Raw genomic sequence first — 9,292 nt, forward strand, 5'->3', positions numbered from 1 at the left:
CGGGTGACAGGCCGCAGCGAGCTGAGTCTGCTGCACTCCACGTGTCTGCAGTTGACGGCTTTAGCTCCACAGTGGCCATCCACCGATAGTTCTGTTCGTTTCCAGGTAGCCTGCCTTAAGTATTTGTAGGTGACAGTCTGCCTTCCTTGGTGGCTTCTGCCATCAGTCCTCTGAAACAGAGATGAGAGTCAGAATAAATAAATTAGGGGAGTCAGTTGACGCGCCACAGCAGAGACGTACAAACATTTCACCATGACACACAGTAAGAAATACATTTTACATGGCAACCCAATGCTCAAACCACCCCAGCTGAAATGAGTTTTACAAAACACACTTCTTACCCCGGGTGATAGACTCTGATTTTTTTTCCTCGGCTACTTAACATTTTTTTTTTCATGCTGGTTACAATCTCCCCAACTGATTTTCTAACTCAAGAATAGGTTCCAGTCTATGTTTTGGAAAAAACACTGCTCTCCAGGAGAATAACAAGCCCTTTGTCAAGACAGCTAAGCAGGGCTCATGAGGTAAGACAGATAGACTCCCACTCTGCACGTTGGAGAGAATCTGGGGTCCCCAATCCATGGCACATGATAAATGACTTTTCTGGGGATGTAAGGTACATTGGAAGATTCTGCAGAGAGAGCTGGGAGCAGAATTGAGGGGCCAGGTGAACCTGTTGGTCCAGCACCACTGCGAACCCACGGAAACAATGGGAAGCAAGCATCAGATTCCATTTGTCGGCATTGGCTTGCTGTGTGTCACAATCACAGGGGGGGTGGGGGTGGGGGGGAGTGCTTAAAAGCATCCAGCCAAATGTTCCGCTGAAAATCAAACTCTCCCAGGAAGACCTGCATGCATGCATATTTTGTTTTGTTTTTTTTAATGCAACTTTATTGAGATATATTCACATACCAGATAATCAGCTGAAGTGCACAGTGGTTCATGGTATCATCATATAGTTGTGCATTCATCACCACAATCAATTTTTGAACACTTTCATTACTCAAAAAATAAAAAATTAAAATTAAAAAGAATACTCAAACATCCCATACCCTATCCCCCCGCATGCATGTTTTTTTTAAAAAGATGTTCAGATGATTCTGTTGCTGCTCACACCAGTTGACATTTGGGAGCTGCTTCACCAGCAAACTCAGTTTAATTAAGTCAAAGCAGGGACCCAGAAGTCACGTCCCACAAACCTAACCCTGCACCAACCAGCGTTCTTTTCTCTTTCGACATTCTTGAGCACGTCAGGTTGCTCCACGGAGTTCTACAAGCCTGGGACACTATTTCTTGTTTTGCTCCAGGTTTTGTGTGTTTATCACCCCAACCAAGCCCCAGACTGGGGCACAAGTGGTTAATGCTTGGCCCTCAAAGCTCTTTGGGAGGCAAGAGGCATGACTGATGGGAAGGCCAAGGTCTTTTTCCACGTTCCCACCCTCCAGGGCATAATTGCAGATGAAACACAGCTTCTGAGAAGGCCGGAACAGGGGTGAATGTGCTCACTGTTTCAGAAGTGCTTAAACTCACAGGAAAAGTGCAAGCGGAAAATGTAGACTGTACTTTGTTATATAAGACAATTCTCATCTTATCCAGACACAAGAATGTTTGACCAAAACATCCCTGTGGTTATTCCACACCATATCCCTCAGGGCTTTAGTGGCAAAACGTCATTGGGATGATGTTCTTTATCGTACACAAATCACCATCAGGCTTCAGCTGCAAAATGAGAGCTCGTTTTACCAGTTCTCAGCCACAGGTTCCCTTTCCTTGGGAAATCTTCACATCCTGAGGCTCCCATCTGCCAGCCGTGGGCCGTGACTTCCTCTCTAGGGGTCAGCAGATGTTTTTCTGTAAAGGACTGGATGGTAAATATTTCAGGCTTTGTGGACTAGACAGCCTCCAGACCGCTTGGTTGTGCTGTTGTATGTAAACAAATGGACGTGTCCGTGTTCCGATAAAACTTTATTTCTAGAAACAGGTGGGCCTCACAGAGTCATAGTTGCCAACCCCTGCTCTAGAACAGTAGTTCTCAAATTGTGTTCCCCCGACCAGCCTTATCAGCAGCTCCTGGGAACGTGGTAGAAACATAAATCCTCAGATCCCAACCCAGACCTACTAAATCACGAACTCTGGCGGTCAGCACCAGTAGTGTGGGTTCCAAAAGCCCTCCAGGGGAGGCTGATGCCAGCTCAAGTTTGAGAACCACTATTCTAGATCTTGCACACAACTCAGTTGCTTCAGGGAATTTTGCATGGTTAGCTATATCCCCACTTGGCCTCTTCCCCTTCACCCCTCCAACTTTATACATTTATATGGTTAGTACTTATTTACTATTATGGACCTAGGGTTTGACTCTCTGTTTGCTTTGTGTCTCTATATTTTGTCTTTCAACCAGATTGAGCATTCCTTTGGAGGTAGAGTCTGTATCTTTGATTTCCATCTCTACCTACCACCACCACCCTTTCTTAGCTTCTTGGAACTTAGAGAAGGTGGCTAAGTACAGAATTTTCAGCCTACAATTCAGTTTTCAAAAATATTCATCGAATACCCACTCTGCATCAGGCCCTGCTTTAAGGTACTAAGTCCCTCTGCATTTGTAGAATTTACATTCTTGTGGGGAAGACATAATAAACACACATACATATCAGTAAGTACCATGGAGAAAAATGAAGCAAGGTAATGCAGTGATGACTGGTGGGTGGATGGGATTTTAAACAGCATGATCAAAGGAAAGCCAAGATGAAAACTGTCTTAGTTTGCCAGATCTGCTATGACAAATACCACATGGTGGGTTGACTTAAACAACAAGAATTTATTGGCTCATGGTTTTCACGGCTAGAAGTCCCAAATCAAGTCATCGGCAAGGCTGTGCTTCCTCGTGGAGTCTGTGGCATTCTGCTGCTTGCTTGCCACAATCCTTGGGGCTCCTTGACTTGCATCTCTGCCTCCTCACATGGCAATGCCCTTGGTCTCCTCCTGTGCTTTTCTCTGACTGCCTAAATCCAGATTTCCTCTCTTTATAAAGCTCCCAGTGTTACAGATTAAGATGCACCCTGAGTCAATCTGGGAAGACCTTAACTAAAAATCACATCTTCAAAAGGTCCTTAATTTACAAACGGGTTCATAACTTCAAGAACATTAATTAAAATTAAAAACATGTCTTTTCTTGGGGTACACGATTCAATCTACCACAATAGCAATGCATTTTTGTAACTTTGTTCTGGTTTGCTAATGCTGCCATTATGCAAAATACCAGAAATGGATTGGTTTTTATAAAGGTGGACTATTTAGTTACAAAGTTAGTCTTAAGGCCGTAAAAGTGTCCAAGCTAAGGCGTCAACAATAGGGTACCTTCACAGAAGAATGGCCAATGGCGTCTGGAACACCTCTGTTGTCTGGGAAGGCACATGGCTTGTGTCTTCTTCCTTTACTCCCAGGTTGTGTTTCAAAATGGCTTTCTCCCAGGATGCTTCTTTCTAGGCGTCTGGGGGTATTCTCTTAGTTTCTCCCAAGCAAACTTTGGAGTAGCAAAGGTCTACTTTCAGTGGCCATCTTCAAATTGTCTTTCTCAGCTGAAGCACCTCCTTCTGTCTGTGAACACTTTTATAGGACTCCAGTGGAAATTATCCAATTGAAGATCTCACCCACAGTTGATTGAGTCACATCTCCATGGAAACAGTCAATCAAAGGATTCCAACCTCATCAACACTAATATGTCTGTCCCCACAAGACTGCATCAAAGAACATGGTGTTTTGGGGGACATAATACATCCAAACTGGCACAGACCTTAAAGAGAATATGTAGGTCTTTTGATATGGTCCTCTCTACAGATGGAGCTGTCAGAGTGCTCATTTCAATGTTAGTATTACCACTGAGCTGCGGTCATGAGAAGAACAGAAACACCTCAATGGCTTAGCATGATAAACGTTGACTTCCCTCTCACACAAGTCTGAGGCAGCCTAATGGGCTTGCCTCCATCTGGTGGCTCTGCTGCCCTCACAGCACATGACTTCCAAGGCCACCACAGCACAGAGAGAGAGAAGTAGGAGGGACAGAAGTGACACTTCTCGTGTAGGCACCATCTGTTGTCCCAGGTTAGACACATGGCTCCAACCCCTCTGCAAAGAAGCCTGGGAAATGCCAGGGAGCACACAGGTATTTGGTAAACTCTGTTTCTGCCACAATTCACTGGTCATCATATTCTCAGGGCATTGTGTGATTGCAAGATTCAGAGTTTACTTGATGTCAATTTTCTAACCATCACGTCTTCTTAGGTACCTACTCTGACCACTCTCCTTTTGCCTCTAGAGACCAGCTGTGCACAGCTCACAGATGGTAGCTGAGACAAGGCTTGCTCTGGACCATGGACGGTGACCATATGATTTCATCATCCAAGCCAGGTGTTTTGGTTTGCAAAAGCGGACAAAATGCAATATAACAGAAATGGACTCAAGTTAACAATGAGGATTTATCAGCTTACAAATTTACAATTCTAAGGCTGTGAAAATGTCCAAGTCAGGGCATCAACAGGATGATACCTGGACTCTGGACACAGGCTGCTGGCATCCAGGACACCTGTCACATGGGAAGGCACATGGCAGCTGTTGCTTGTTCTTGTCTCCTGAGTTTCACTGCTGTCAGCTTCTGGCTTCAGTGGCTTCTTCTCTCAGTTCCTCTGGGGCTTTTTCTTTGAGCTCTTAATTTCATCTGTTAGTTTCTGTGTGTGTTTTATCCTCTTATAAAGAATCCAGTAAAAGGATTAAGACCCAATTGAATGAGGTGGGTCACATCTCAATTGAAACAACCTAATCAAAAGGTCCCACATACAATAGGTCTATACCCACAGGAATGGATCAAAAGCACATGGCCTTTTCTGGAGTACATAACAGCTTCAAACTACACCAGGATTAAGCATCAAAGAGGGTACTATTAATAATTATACCAAGACACCAGGCATAAACGGGTACTGTCCTGGGCAGATCAAGACATATGGTCAGGCTAACTAAGCAGAGGTGCACAAACCCTCATCTCAACTCAGAAAGTTTTGCATTCCCACAAAGCCATTGCTCATTACATAGGGCAGTCTCACCCAAGAAGAAATGCAGAGACAAGTAGCTGGTTCTCCTTGGCACGAACTCTTTGGGGATCAGCACAAAGGCTATCAATTATCATACCCAATAGCGGGGAGTCAGGATGAGGGGCAAGATGTAAGAGGCAAAGCAAAGTTTAATGGAGTTGGGGTGAGCAACACCATTCTTTCTGGAAAGTAACTGGAGAACTTCAGCCTTGCATGTTCAAGATGCCATTGATCAAATAGACTATTGCCGACATCTTGAAAGTCCCCAATACATGCACTTTTACACAAGGACTTCTACTTTGACAGATACAAAATCTAAGTATTGCATCAGAAACACAATGAGATCTGAGCAGAGCTCTGGAATAAAAAAACCCTAATGAATATCTTTACAACTGTCAATGACATTCTTATAACATCCATTTATTCTTGATGGGAGAAGATATGGGAGGAGATATGAGTGAGGGAGAAGAAAAGTTACTGCTAAGAAAACATCAAAAGGAAGCTTAAAGTCATCACCCCAAGATGTATCTTAAGCATTTTATAATCTTTGCATCCTCCCTAGATATTTTCTCTTTCAGTGTTTGGTGAATCGGGTAGAATACTTTCACCGCCAACACTTCCTGTGTGCCAGACACTACTCAGCCATGTAGGTATATTAATGTGTTTAATCTTCTCGAGGTGGCCCTTAGCTACTATAAGTACCCCTTTCCTACAGAGGGGGAGACCAAGATGCAGAAGCTTGAAAAAGTCATGCTACTAGCAAAGAGGTGAGTTGGGGATTCAAACCTGAGCAAGCTGGCTCCGGCATCCATGCACACTCTTTGCCACTGCCTCTTCCAAAGGGCAGAGCCCTGATGATGTAAAGAGCTAATTTTCTCTTTGTTTCTTTTTTGTTTTTCCTTGCTCTATATTCAAGACATAAAACAGTGCTCGGAACTCAGTAACTATTCATGAAACGAGTGAATGAATGAACGAATGAATGGTGAGTACGAAGCATCGGTGAGGCTTGAGTTGTCGAAGGCAGAATAGAATCCTAGAAAAAGGACAGGCCCGGAAGTCAGGGGATGGAGTCCTTACCTGGGCTTCTGCCTGTTGCTTTGCTTCTCTGGACCTTGATTTTTGCATCAGGACCCTTGAAGATGCCCTGCCCTCCCACGTGACAGGGCTGTTGTGGGAAACACGGTATGATGAATGTGACATTGCTTTGAAAAGAAACTACCAAGTGCTATACAAATGATCTCTCTCTATACAATTATACATATGTAATCATTGCCAGCAATTATACAGTCATATAATAATTGCTACTCAGGACAGGTGGGGACCACACAGAGGAAAACATGGCTTTGTATTTGTAATCCTCCATCTACCAGGGCCCTATGTTAGAACCACATGCTCTCGGCAGCAAGAATGCCTGAAGTGGGGGGGGGGGGGTTGGAGGGGTCAACACACTCCACCCAGCTAGTGGAGAAAGAATCAAAGTGCATACACACTGCCGACAGTTCAGGCTATGATTTTAATTGTTATGGTTCTTTACAGTAACTTCTGAAGGTGGAGCTTAGGCAAGATTCAAAATAAATCTGAGTTATCTGGTCATCTTGGTATCTGTTGAGAGACTGACTGACTGCTGGTTTAATTTTGATTTTATGTTTGTGATCTTCACACCTCCTAATATGTTATTCTGGAAGAGAATGGAGATGAGCTATGCAATTGGTTCGCACAAGCCTGGAGACTCAGAATGGATGAGGAGAAAAGAAAAAAAGAAGGAGGGAAAGAAGGAAGAAAGGAGGAAGGAAGGGAGGAGGGAGGGAGGGAAGGAAGGAGGGGGAAGGAGGGTATTTTCTGACATTTTAGTGATTCACTTTATCATTCACAAGAAATCACCAGATGTGTTTTGCTGTTACCTGGTTGTGGGGTCCAGCACGTTCCACCTCCCACAACCTCAGTCTCCAGCCTTGGAACCACACCTCAGGGGGAGAAGTGGTTAAGTGGGGATGGGCAAAACGTGTCCAGTTCCAAGAACTGTACTGATTGGGAATTCAGGGAAGGGCTTATTTTCCCCATTAAAAAAAAAAAAAAATCTTGCTGTTAACATTTTGATAAGCCTTCTTTAGACTGGTTAAACTTGGGAGCAGTGGGGGTGGGGAGCAGGTGACAGTCGAATAAAGGTACAATACTGCTGACAAGGCCAGAAGAAGATTATCAGGGAGCAAGACACTCGTGGGAGAAATTCCCTGTAGGATGCAGAACAGGTACGTCTTGGGGGCTGCACAGAGGCTGCCCCCCATTCTGAACTCCCGGGCCCTGGGCGCCAAGGCTCCAGAATCACAGTGCCCCTCCTGGGGCTGAGGCCACATCCCACTCTCCTCTCTGTCACCCTGGCACTTGGGGCACAATCTAATTTTCCTCATGAGGAAGCCAAGGAGGCTCACAGACACACCGTGACTTTCAATATGAAGGTGCCATGGAAAGTATTTGCCTGTTAGACATATGTCTACAAAACTGGTGTTTCCTCTCTCTCTTCTGGAAGTTTATTTGGGAAGATAAAAGGAAGGGGAGAGGTTGGTGACACTGGTCTAGGCTCTCCGTGTGGGAATGCTTGGGTTTCTTACACAGTAGAACTTCATCTGTCCCCTGCAAGTGCCGCACAAGGCCCCGTCTGGGTGCCGCTTTCTGTTTTCCAGCAAGTGCTGCTGGCAAAAGATGGCAAAGGAACAGGGCTGCTCCCCTGGGAATTAAGGCCATTCCCGGGCAGAAGTCACCAAACCTGTCTTTCAAGGGACTTTTCTCCTGCCTCCGTTTCCAGGTTGGCTTGCAGCCCAGGCTTGGCTCTTCGAAAGACACGCGTCCCTTTCAGTCTGAGTCAGACAAATAAGCTGTGTCTCCCCATTTTCTGATACCAAGGCTGCTACCCGAGAACCTTCATTTATTTGTGTTGGAAAATGTCCCTGCTGCTTTCCAACCTGGCCCATCCCCCTTAGGGCTGAGGGAGGGAAAGTTGCTGATGGAATGATCCGGCTCGGATTTTTTTGTGTTGTTTTTTTTGAGTTGGGAATATGCTCTTTCTTTATATAAAATCTGCCTCCCCAACTAGACTATAACTTCCTGGAAGGCAGAAATCCCATTTTCTTCTTCTACCCCATCTACAAATGACCGCCCGAGAGCGAGCTCTGGATAGTAGACGCTTAATCAAGTTCTTTGACAGAAGGATGAAACATTTTGCAGCCTGAGTGTTTTTGCTCTATAAGATGGGTTCATTTCAGTGCTGACAGAATTAAATCAATGCTGAGGGAATTTTCTTTTTCTTTAAATTTCATACAACAGTGCTGCAGCCAGCCCCACTCCCCTCCCCTAGTTCTCATCCTCGCTCCCTGCTCCTGACAGAAGTCCATCTGGCTTCTGGTTTGTAGCCAGTGCTGTTTCTTTAACCTGACAACACTGGGTAGTAGGAAAGGATACTATGGAAGTTACTTGTGGGGGGACAGCTCGAGTGGGGTCTCGGAGTCCCAGGGGAAGCCTTGGGTCAAGTTTGGCTCCTGAGGACCCCTGTTCCCAGCCGGGAGAATTCCAGGGGTGTGTCAGAGCTTAAGGCCCTCAACAACCGTCCCCACTGGGACTGAGGTTCCCTCACCTTGTTTCAAAAGCTGCTTGGGCCACCAGTTGTCACCGGGCCCTGAGGAAGCCAGGACATGGCCCTCCCTGGCAGCAAGGAGCAGCGGGGAGGCCAGAGGACACTGAAAGGAAGGCCAGTGGGTAAAATTGTCTTGGAGACGCGCAGTGAGGTCTCCTGTTTTCCTCTGAGAAGCCACCTATTGACAACACACCCCTAACGGCTGTCAGTGTCTCTTTGTGCCTTTGTCAGTTTGTTTCTCTCTCTCCACCACTCCCCTGCCATCCCTCTATTTCTTGCTCCTCTCTCCCTCTTCCCCCTTCTTTCTCTCCCTCCTTCCTCCCTTCCCCCTCATTCTCTCCCTTCTCAGTCCCCCTTCCCCCTCCTCCTTTCCTTCTCTTTCTCCACCATTTCCATCCCTTCCCTTCTCTCTACCCCCTCCCCTTCCTCCCTCTCTCTCTGTCTCTTTCTTGCTCCTGGTCTCCCCCCATCTCACCCACCATTTACAAAGAGCTGCAATTGCTGCTCTATATCTACTTATTCTCTCCTTTGAAATGCAAAAGATGCCCAGTTTTGGGGGGGTTAATACCATTACCTCTTCCAG

The sequence above is a fragment of the Choloepus didactylus genome, chromosome 12 (genome assembly GCF_015220235.1).
Source record: "Choloepus didactylus isolate mChoDid1 chromosome 12, mChoDid1.pri, whole genome shotgun sequence".
In the NCBI taxonomy this organism is placed as follows: Eukaryota; Metazoa; Chordata; class Mammalia; order Pilosa; family Megalonychidae; genus Choloepus; species Choloepus didactylus.